We start from the raw sequence: 12870 nt of genomic DNA on the forward strand, positions 1-12870 counted from the left end.
CCGTTGGGTCGCTTGTTTTTTCAAAACCGCTGGTCAGGCCATCCTGAAATGAGCTATCAAAGATATCCACCTTCTTCATCAATACATGTGTCACAAAAAGTTATTCTCTACATAACACAGCAGAGCTCTGTCGACCGTTGGGTCGCTTGTTTTTTCAAAACTGCTGGTCAGACAGCTTTAATATTTGGTTTACAGGTCCCTAGGATGACCTTAGTGAGATAATTTCATACAGTCAGGAAATACTTAATTTTGTATCCATGTCTATAGTAGCTTCAGGGACTTTGGCCCTATGCTTGAATTCTTATAGTTTTGAATTTCTCATTCTCATTCTTTCTCATTCTCATTTTTGAATTCTCATTTGCCAGAGTAGGATTACTGCCAGATTTTATTGACAATGATTTCTCAAATCATATACCACTTCCACCAGGATATTCTGTTGATACACATCTTAATCACTGCAATATGGATAAGATTGAAAATAAGTATGGTAGAAACCTCATAGATTTATATAAAACCAGCAATACAAGAATTATGAACGGCAGACTACCTGGAGATATTTGTGGAAAATTTACATGTTACCACTGGAATGGAAACAGTGTAGTAGATTATGGTCTTGCAACAACAGACATCATCGATAACTTCAGTATTTTAAAATACACAATTTCACAATTTTCTAAGATCACTGTCAAATTTCTACTCTTCTCAAACTTACAAATTTTCATCCAAGCAGTGTTAAAGATACTGTGAATTTATTGCATATGCCCCCAAAATGGAAATGGGATAAGTTTTCTGTTTTCAATTACACGGATAGATTAGCATCAGATGAGCTACAAAAAGATTTTGCAGAATTTTGAATACTACGGTAATATTGGTAATAACAAATCTGACATTAACTCAGCCACTACGCATTTTAATGACATCTTAGATAAAGCTTGCAATGGAATTGTCAATAGACAAAAGCAGAGAAAGAAAAATTGAAAGAGAAAGAAATCAAAATGGTTTGACAAAAGCTGTGATGCAGCTAAAAGGGACCTAATAGCAACAGCTAAACTATCAAATAAAGCTCCATATGACAGTCAGTTAAAAAATATCTATTACACAGAGAAAAAGAAGTTTAAAAAACTTGTTAAAAATAAGAAATTGCAATCCTGGCAAACAACTTAGGGACGGACCATTAGATCTTGGGAGGGGGGTGGTCAAAAACAGAAAAAAAAATTTTCAGAGCAGAAAGTTAGGAAAAAAAAATCTTCAAACTAGTTTGCAAAATAAAAAAAAAATAAATAAGAAGACAAAGGCGTAAAAAAAAAAATCTGAAAAAGTCTTTAAAATTTTGAATTTTTTTTTAGATTTTACCGACAGAAAGCAACTTTCTGTATTTTTTAGTACATCCTCCCGGCACATTTTTAATTTTAATTTATACATTTAGAGTGACTGTATCCCTTATACTGGAAGTTGTGATTATCTTATCTCTTCAGGACTTTTGTATTCTGATCACTTGAAATTATGAAATTATAGAACCTGTTTTCTACTTGTTTCCTGCGTACAAACCAAGCAGGTACACTAGGTAAAACATTGAAACTATGGTATGGTTGTCAAGACAGAAAGTTGTATTTGCCTTTTAAGATCAAGGTAAACAGATACAGGCCACATCAGTTTCATTTTTTTGACAGCATTTTATTGCAATGATGAATGCAAGAATGGGTGAACAAGTAGAAACACGTCAATAATGATAAAACAACATATCAAGTCATTTTGTATTATTTTGCTTTAAAAAGGCATTTTCAATTCTTTTTTCTCAAAAAACAGCCTCAAAAAACAACAGCAACACATGTTTTAACATTCAACAATACACTACGTAGAATGCCATCTATCCAACAAATCCCAACACAAAAACACAAAAGGGGTTGAACTTTGAAAGTTTCTCGATAGCAAATACTGAATAAATCTGCATGAATAATCGTTTTTGTGTAGCAAATTTCAAAGAAATTGGACAAGCCCTTTCAGAGAATACAGATTTTTTGACCATGAATGGCATAATTGCCCTAAAAAGACAAATATTGAAATTTCAACACATCTATACACATCCAATCAATTTGGACATGCTGCTACAGACTTTGTTTGTGTACCGTCTATTTACTGTCTGTTCTGTGCTGTTTTGTGTCTATGTTTACAACTATTGTCTTACAAATTTTGACCTAGTGTTATTGGATTATGGATTGGTATGATTGCGATTATTTCAAAAGCTCCAACAGCAGCAGGGGGACACCCCTCTCCTGATCTCCCCCCCCCCCCCCCCCCGTGACCGCTTGCGTGGCTGCTTGTGGTGCTTGGCACCACATCTTTGCCCTCTTTATCTTCAGACAGCGACGAACTAAAAAAAAATTATAAATCTGAAAATTTACTCTGAAAAAAAAAATTTGCACAGCTAATCTCAATTGGAAAAAAAAATTTCAGAAATTTACAATAGTAAAAATAAAATTTTCACAATTTCATCGTGACCACCCCCCTCCCAAGGTCTAATGGTCCATCCCTTAGACAAACTAAATAGTCTACATGCTAACAATTCACATGATATGTGGAAATTGATCAAGTACTTAAAAAATAATGATAAAGATAATAATACTGGAGATTGTATCTCAGCATCAGCACGGATGGAATATTACAAAAATTCTTGCTCAATTAAAAATGACAGGTCTAATGATTTTCAACAGCAAATTATTGATAGTTTAACATCTGAAGAAACTAAGAATCAGGCTAATCAGCAGCTGGATAAGTCAATAACAACTAAAGAAGTGTTATCAGCAATTAGAAATTTAAAAAGTAAAAAAGCAGCAGGGATTGATGGGTTTTGTATAGAGCTGTTAAAACATGGTTCCTCCTTTCTATGTAAACCCTTAGCTAAATTATTTAATGCAGTTTTAGATACATCCAACTTTCAGACATCTGGAATACAAGCATTATGTCAGACTTATTTAAAAAGGGGGATAAATATGACCTGAAAAATTATAGGGGCATTTCTGTCAGAAGCTGTGTAGGAAAAGTTCTCTCTCACATTCTAAATGAAAGGCTAAAGAGTTTTTTAGATGACAATCATATTATACAAAATAAGCCGCATTTCGCAAAAACCATCGCACAATAGATCACATATTTACCCTGAAGACAATAATACACAAATATATTAACAATAAGCAGAATATTTATGTTTGTTTTGTTGACTTTGCTAAGGCCATCGACTCGGTATGGAGAGTTGGTCTTTTTCATAAACTTCTCAAAAATAACATTAATAGCAAATCATACAGACTTATAAAACACATGTACACCAACACAAAAATACACATCAAAACAAATAATTTTGTCTCACCCAGCCTGAAAGTTGTACCAGATGTGAACTGAAAATGCTCACGTGTTTAATAATATGTTGCAGTTATGTGTAAATTTGAACCTTTGCCACATGTTTGCAACTTCATTGAAAGTGTTATGATCAACATAATGAATAATATTCACCACAGATTCATTTTAAATCCAAGTATATATCCCCAATCAGGAAAGTTCATTAAAATATGCAAATTAGGAATTGACTGAAATGTTCTCATTAAATATGAAAATTATGAATTGGATGAAGTAAAAATGTTAAATGACTTTCAATAATGTTGTACCATAGTATCTTTAATGTACAAAGCAGTTCGTCAACTTTGGTCTAGTCAAGACAGATGAATATCTATAATTGGGAAAATTCATTAAATTTGCAAATACGGAATCAGCTAAAGTAAAAATGCTTAATGACTTTTAATGCTGTATCATAGTATCTTTAATGTACATAGCAAGTTTTGTCAAATTTGGTCTAGTCAATACAGATAAATATCCCTAATTAGGAAAGTTCATTATATATGCAAATTAGGAATTGGCTGAAGTAAACGATGACTTTTAATAATGTTGTTTTATAGTATTCAATATATTTTGCAAGATTCATCAACTTCGGTCGAATCAATTCAGATATATATCCCTAATTAGTGAAGTTCATTAAATATGTAAATAAGGAATTGGCTGAAGTAAAACTGCTTAATGATTTTCAATAATGTTATATCATAGTATCTCCAATGTACATAGCAAGTTTCATCAACTTTGGTAAAGTCCATTCAGATTTATATATCTAATTAGGAAAGTTTATTAAATATGCAAATAGTATTTGGCTGAAGTAAAACTGCTTAATGACTCTCAACAATGTTATATCATAGTATCTTCAATGTACATAGCAAGTTTAATCAATTTTGGTCAAGTCCATTCAGATTTATATATCTAATTAGAAAAGGTTATTAAATATGCAAATAAGTATTTGGCTGAAGTAAAACTGCTTAATGGCTTTCAACAATGTTATATCATAGTATCTTCAATGTACATAGCAAGTTTCATCAATTTTGGCAAAGTTCATTCAGATTTATATATCTAATTAGGAAAGTTTATTAAATATGCAAATAAGTATTTTGCTGAAGTAAAACTGCTTAATGGCTTTCAACAATGTTATATTTTAGTATCTTCAATGTACATAGCAAGTTTCATCAATTTTGGTCAAGTCAATTCAAATAAATATCCCTAATTCCAAAAGTTCATTTAATATGCAAATTAGGAGTTTGATGAAGTAAGAATGCTTAATGACTTTCAATAATGTTAAATCATAGTATCTTCAATAGACATACCAAGTTTTATCAATTTTGATTAAGTCAAATCAGATATATATCCCTAATTATGAAAGTTCATTAAATATGCAAATTATCCATTATCTTTTATGTCACCCCTTAATATCTTTCACAGCTGATATATCTTGGTGTGATCAACATTTGTAGCAAATCTCATCAAATTATGTGCAATTGTTGTCAATATATATCCGTTTTTTCTAAAATCATTAATTATGGAAATGAGCAAAAAGTAAGCAAGCCGCACCCACCAAAAACTAATCAGTTCTTGCCATTTGCAAACTGAATCTATAGACCCGATTTGATTGTGATCTGATGAGCCGTTTTTGAGATATTGAGCACACAGACAGACAAACGGACAGACAGACAGACACACAGACAGACAGACATTGCTGCGACATATGCTCACGTGTGTCAACACGTGAGCAAAAAAGGAGTAAAACAGGGCTGTGTTCTAAGTCCTAGTCTGTTCAATTTATATGTCAATGACTTGAAAACAAATCTAGACAAAGTAAATACTGAACCACCAGTGTTGAATAATACTCCAATTAACTCATCATTTTACGCTGATGACCTTGTCTTAATCTCTACTTCAAAACAAGGTTTGCAGAGGGAGTTAAATACACTACACACATTTTGCTCTAATTGGAAACTTGATGTTAATTTACAGAAAACCAAAGCAATTAATTTTAGTAAATCTCCTTTGATAGATAAACACTTATTTAACTATGGTAATACATGCATCAAATCTGTTAAGAGCTATACATACTTGGGACTGACAATTAAATCAAATGGTAGTTTCAGTGACACAATTACAAATTTGGCTGATAAAGCAGCAAAATCTTTGTATAGTTTAAAAAGGGTTTTATTGCACAACAGAGAGATAAAATTTCCCCTACATTTATTCAGTGTTTTCATTAAACCTGTTTTTCTGTATGGCTCAGACATTCGGGGACAATATTTCATGGATTACATGAAATGGGATAAATCAGCAATTGAAAAACTCACCTCAAATTTTGTATGAACATTTTACAGTGTAATAGACAAGCTTGTAATGCCGCTGTTAGGGGTGAACTAGGACAATGTCCACTTCTACTTTAGATCAAACTTATTGAATACTGGCTTCATATTGTACAACTTCCACATTGTAATCTTGCTAAAGAAGCTTTTCTGGATCAAATGGTAAACAACACTAACAATAGATCCTGGTTTAACTGTTTAAGTGCTTTAATTAGAGACAATGGAATGGACTTTCTCCTTGATAAAGCTCCGTCACTTAAACACCACAAAGTTATAACTGGATTAATGAAAACAATTAAACAAACAATTATGAAGTCTTTTGGAAAAATTTGATCACTGATGAAAATAGTAAACTAAGAATGTATGCCAAAATAAAACATAATTTTAGGTTAGAACCCTACCTGACACAGTTACAAAGTGAGAAAAGAAAATTACTCGCCAAACTTTACATTAGCAATCATGATCTAGCAATTGAAAACGGGAGACAGACTGTTCCAAAAACCCCAATTACTGAAAGATACTGCAATCAGTGTGACACCAACAGTATTGAAGATGAAACACTTTTTATTAGTCTGTCAGAAATACAAAGTCCAAAGAGAGAACTTTTTCAGTAAAATCAATTTCCCAAAAGATACAAATGAAAATCAGCTTATTTCTCTACTAACAAAACAAGAGTTATCTTTTAATGAACAACTCGCAGATTATATTTTTACTTTATATAAACAAAGAAATAGTTATATTTATTATTAGCTGCTATTATTATACTGTATTACTTTATCTTTATTGAAGAAAAATTTGAACTTATTTTTGTATTACACTTTTATTGCCATAAATGTGATGTAAATCCTATATTTACAAGCAAGCAATAAAATATTATTATTATTATAGCATTGCTTTCACTTTATGAGAAATTTAAATAATCATGATAGGCACTTTCATGACATATGCAAAGAGGGGTCAAATGGTCATACAGGGAACACATTTTGAAACATATGCATTCTCCGACAACAAACGGAACATTTTTTCAGTTTATTTTCGACTCAGTTTTAGTTGCTGTATATTCAATGACAATGAACACCTGAAACATAGTAAAATCATGGTATTCTGGGACAAAACACGGCACGTCCGATCAGTAGCGTGGCTTTTTATCACAACTGGAAGTTGTGATATAGAGGTGGTTTCAACCGGTGTTTGATGTCGTCCATTTCCGTAAACGACAAAAAGTCAAAAACTGCTGAACAGACTGCGTTGATATTTGGTACCGATACATAGACTGGTTCCAAGGTTCCAATTCCGAAAAATGGAGCCAAACGGAGCGCACAGTAAGCGAAACTACCCACAATTCTCCATGATCCGTACACACGGAGATCGCTAACTGAACTGAAGCAAATTTCTTCTGTACACAGAACAGCTCGGTTCATATATCAAAATTCTGGGACCATAGTTTTGATAATCATAATTCTCTAATTTCTCACAGTGAATAATGAGAAGATCAACCCCTTTTCCGCAGAGGAGATAGCAATTTTGTGATTTTGTCGACATAGATTTTTGACAGCCATACACAATATTTTCAAGGAAACTAAGGGAATAAGTTGCATCTGTGTTGGCAAAAGAAAGGGTATTGATTTTTTTTAAAGATTGTAACAAAGGAAATTTGCATGTCTGACAGGTGGGATGATGAGACCATCTTAGTTGCTGATAACTTTACCTTGACAAGTGTGCAATTTTTAGCACCTCCAAACATCGACTTCTCATTCAATTTATTCCTGAATTTTAAACATGATCAATAATTTTAGAACATAGTTTTAACCAATAATCCTTAAATTAAATTTTAAGTTTCAAATTGTTCAGAAACTGATAAAATTGAAGAAGCCTTTAGCAAATAATGTCTGAGCACACAAATCAAAGGGAGTTGTGGGCAGCCTCACTTACTGTGGAGCGGAGGTTATATAGTTTTGGGAAATTTCTAACCCCCCTTTTTAACTAATTGATTTTAGGGGTCTTTCATATATGTAGTTTTGGAATGTACACCAATCCTGCATTGTGGACTGTTTTATGAGTTGTGGAACAGAAATGAGGTTTTGATGAATGTTAGAAATATGCAGGATGGCTGATTCAAAGTATAAGAGATTTCTATGCTCTTTTGGGTATCAAAAGCAATAAAAAAAAACATATTTCATAGTTTAGATTCTCACTTTTGAGATGACCCTAAGCATTTGTTATGTAAACATCCTTGAGTCAATATACAGACTTTGACATTCCTGAGATTAAGTATCCACAACCTCACATGTTACAGTCTTTCACTACAATGGTATGGCCCAAACCCATTGTTATCAATGGTGAGTGTGGACCTGTCTACAGGAAATTGGGGTGAACAGGTTAGACAATGCCGTTACAAGTTGTAGGTTAGTTATCAAGGTAGCACCAGCATAGAGTCCTAAGCATGTCCATGTGTTCTCACAGGAAATTACAGGGAAAAAATTATTTGAGAAGTTTCTATCTTTAAATAGAAGTATATTACAATTTAAACCTGTCATGGATGGATTGCTGTCAAATTATCTGAAACACAGTTATTGCCCATTAGCAACATATCTATAGCAAGATTTATGTAAAGTTCATGAACTTACACAAGGTATTAGACAAAAGATGACCATGACTTTGCTACTTTTTAACATTTATTTCATTCAGATTTCCTCAGCTTAGTAAATAATTTTGTAATCTTAATTACTATCAACTTAGCTTTGCTAACTTATTCTGACCTCATTATTCTTACACTACTGTTATACCTTATAACCACAAAATTTCAAGAGATGCATATATGATTGTCACTTAACAAACAATTTACAAATATGTCTTCTGCTTTTTTCTCCATATACATATACATGTCCCTTTTCTCATAAAAATGGGCTTAAAATCGCAATGTGAAAAATAGTCTTTCAGCTATATGTTGCTCATTGACTTCGTGGTCTGTCTAATTAGTCCCCACGGACACCGTCCAGGGGGACTTATAGGTTTGGTCATGTCCGTGTGTGCGTGCCTGCATCCGTGTGTGCATCCGTCCGTCTGTTCACGCAGATATCTCAGACATGCCCTTATCAATTTCTTTCAAACTTTGCACAAGGATAGTACCCTACCCCATACAGATGCACGTCGATTTGTTTCACAATGCGATTAAGTTTGGCCATGTTAGAGGACTTTTTAGTTTACACCACCATAGACTACCATGTATAAGTCAGCTGTCTATAGAATCCCATGTATAAGGCCAAGTAAAATAAAAATTTAGTTTCTCATCATATTCATATTGCAAAAAGGATTCAGTGACACAGTTTTTAGTCCCCATGGATGAAGTCCAGGGCCTTATAGATTGGGTCATGGTGTCCAGGTCATTGTGTCCGTTCGTCCATCCATTCGTCCCTCCTTTCACGCAGATATATCAAATATTTTGACAAAATCTCCCGTGACCTCGGTGACCTTTGACCTCAAATATACATATTTGTCCATAACTCAGTAACCACAAGTGCTACACCCTTCATGTATGGTATGATGGGACACTTTATGACGCCACATATTGTACCTCATTAATCATGTGCATATCTAATTTTGAGCGAGCCAATAGAGCTAGGTCTGATTTTTGGTATAGGGATGACTTAGCAATTCAATTTTTTTTGACAAAATGTCACATGACCTCAGTGACATTTGACCTCAAATATACATATTTGTCCATAACTCAGTAACCACAAGTGCTACACTCTTCATATATGGTATGATGGGACACTGCATGACGCCACATATTGTACCTCATTAATTATGAGTAGTTTCACGATGTGCCAGTTGTGATCAAGTGCCATTGGCGCTATTTTTTACATTTGCATAGATTATGACAATCCAGCTTTTATGAGGGAAGTTCCAGTTTAAGTGAAAGATAGGTTGCAGATGTTAAAACAGCTGTTTTCAAGCCTGTGTACACCCTTTAATGATGCAAAAAGACATGTACATAGCTCCAGAGACTGCCATGCAAACTACTTCTTTGTCATGTAAATATCTCATTAAACATAAAAAATGTCAGAGAAATCCTTTGAGCTTCCATTATCGTATTGTCTGGAAGTGTTGCTACATTTAGGGACATAGTTGAGATAGCATATAATATAAGACACAGTGAAACAGCAGATAATAGAAGACATATTGAAATGTAGTAAAGATTTGACTGTCCTGTCTTGCCATTTTCAAGTTGAATTCAGTTATTCAGTTCAATGTATAAGCTATCAAGCAGGTTGAATTAACAATACCGCAACTCAACATTTTTAACCTTCTTTTTAAGGTAGAACGCACCTCGGGGACAGACATTCGGACTCTCAAACTTTTACAATTCTCTTCTGATATACCACATGTGGGGGTTCATTTTAAAGCTCTTGGTGAAAGAAAACTTTTCACCGGCTTAGTTTTTCGAAATTTGAAAATTTTTATTTTTCTCCATAGAGTTAACACCGGGATGGTGGCCATTTTCAATTTCTAATATCGGTAAATCTTGGGTAATTTGTTTCTCTAGTACAAAAATTTGCACGGTGACCCCCTATTTTTATTCTTGATTTTGAAAGAGAATGACTGAAAGATCCCTTGAGGAAAGTTAGAGCAAAAGTATAAGTCTTTCACTTTCGAGGTGCATACTACCTTAAAAGATGTACAGTGCAAAAGCAGTGTTCAGAATATGAACATTTTATGGAAAATGCAGATGACAATATTTATGTGTAACTTTTACGTACTGTACATACATGTATGATTTTCAACTGAAAAGAAATGATTTTAAATCTTTTATTCTTTGTACATTCTTCGGCAACAATTTCTTGTTCTTGACTCTGAGCTAATTTTATGATACATGGTGATGTATTAAATTTTAGAATACTCATAACTTGAATTTGTTATGTTACATCATTTTACATGCTTTGATTCTGTTTTGGCCTAACAGACATTAGTTTCCATCAATGAGATTTGATCTTTGTGTCCAAGTGTGAAGGTGATAGTTTTTTCTGTTAAAACACGGTTGGAACTAATTTTGGAGAATTGGGTCTTCATATTGTTCAAATTTCACACTATAGCTGAAAGTTGCAACATTACAAATTACTCATAAAAACAAGTGTGTAACCTAAAAAGAAAAGAAAATGAGCTTACCTTTGCAGATTAAACCAACATTACTTCACGATCCACTTACCCCAAATTAGTTCCAATCGTGTTTAATGATGATAAGCAGCAAAATGTTACCATGGTCCCTTGTCACTTCATCATGGTCCCTTGTCATTTCACCATGGTCACTGGTCTTTTCACTACTATAAATTACACACAGTTCTCTTTGATTTGTACCCATACAGGTTGCTAGTGTAATAAGTTATTCTGTTTTTCATATTGGCAAGAATGTGCGGCATCCCAATAATATCCAATAAAGGTACGCACAGAAACGAAGATAAAGTTTTCAAAATCATTATTAAATAACAGCAAAAGTCATGGTCTGCAGGTAATACAAACACCATAATTTTGGAAAGCAAGTTATTACATAATATCGAAGTGGTAATTCTTTAGGCCAGAAAGAAAAAATAAATTGTCCATCGTAATTGCCACTTCTGCTTTGCCCAATTTGGAATTTTTTTGATTTCGGCAAATTCATGCTTCTGCATTGCAAATATTTTAGTAGCGCCGCTGGCGGCGCCGTACACTTCGTCGGGTTTTGCAGCTCTATGTCTCCTGGAAAGAACGCAACACTCATGTCTTTTTATTGGAATATAGCTTACCTACCTGCAGAGGCTTTTCATCCAAACATTGATCTCCTAAGCGGCTGTATGGCGAGAAAAGGTGAAATAAATGCTTGAAAATATAAGATTGAAAAGTAAATAATATTTGAATTTGAAGAGAAAAAACGGGAAAATTCGGCCAATTTTGGACCTTTTTTGGCTCCAACGGAATTTTTTTCTTTGGTGCCCAAGAACGCCGTCACACGGAGGAATACTCCACTCTCTCTCCATGAGAGGGACAACACGCCTCCACCTCACTTTACACATCCGTTGGAGTATCAAACTGTTTTTGTCATGTATCTTTTGCATCTTCGATTAAAAGTAAAACAAGCATGGCTGCATATCGAAAATAGTAAGTTTACTGGAGTACTAGAGTATCGTAGTGTATGAAAAATTCAGGTACTCCTGCCGTTGGAGCTTTTGAAAAATAGAGATTAAAATGGTGTTATTTGGAGGCACTTGGTGAGTATTTTTGCGGGGGGATGTCAGGAGGGGGGTGTCCCCCTCCTGCCGTTGGAGTTTTTGAAAATTAGAGATTAAAATGGTGTTATTTGGTGGCACTTGGGGAGTATTTTTGTGTGGGGGGAGGTCAGGACAGGGGGTGTCCCCCTCCTGCCGTTGGAGTTTTTGAAAATAGAGATTAAAATGGGAGTATTTTTGTGTGGGGGGGAGGTCAGGAGAGGGGGTGTCCCCCTCCTGCCGTTGGAGCTTTTGAAAATTAGAGATTAAAATGGTGTTATTTGGTGGCACTTGGGGAGTATTTTTGTGTGGGGGGGGAGGTCAGGAGAGGGGGTGTCCCCCTTCTGCCGTTGGAGTTTTTGAAAAATAGAGATCAAAATGGTGTTATTTGGTGGCACTTGGGGAGCATTTATTTCAGATTACACATCTTCCTCTGAAACATGGTCTTCTTGCTCCTCAGTAGCTGCCTATAGTTTTGAAAATTGACTATTTTGGTTTCCTGGCTTCCCTTTCTACTGCGTGGTGAAATGCCTACATTTACCCCACCAAACATCATGCATATCTTATGATTTACAATTGACTTTGACAAGCTGAGAAGCTGTATGCAAAATATGGTGCAGTTTGCATATTTGTGTTTTTAGAGCAATTGTTGCCCTTTTTTGATCAAAACATCTATTTCTCTGTAGCAACATGTCCAAATTGATTGGATGTGTATAGATATGGTGAAATTTCAATATTTGTCTTTGTAGGGCAATTTATGCCATTCATGGTCAAAAAAGCTGTATTCTCTGAAAGGGCTTGTCCAATTTCTTTGAAATTTGCTACATAAGTCCCTTAAGATTTGTTTAAATCATGCTCTTTTTTTGTGGTGGAAAAATTCTTCAGATAATTGTCATTCAGCATTTGCTACCCACAAACGA

The sequence above is a fragment of the Ptychodera flava genome, chromosome 11 (assembly GCF_041260155.1).
Source record: "Ptychodera flava strain L36383 chromosome 11, AS_Pfla_20210202, whole genome shotgun sequence".
Lineage (NCBI taxonomy): Eukaryota > Metazoa > Hemichordata > Enteropneusta > Ptychoderidae > Ptychodera > Ptychodera flava.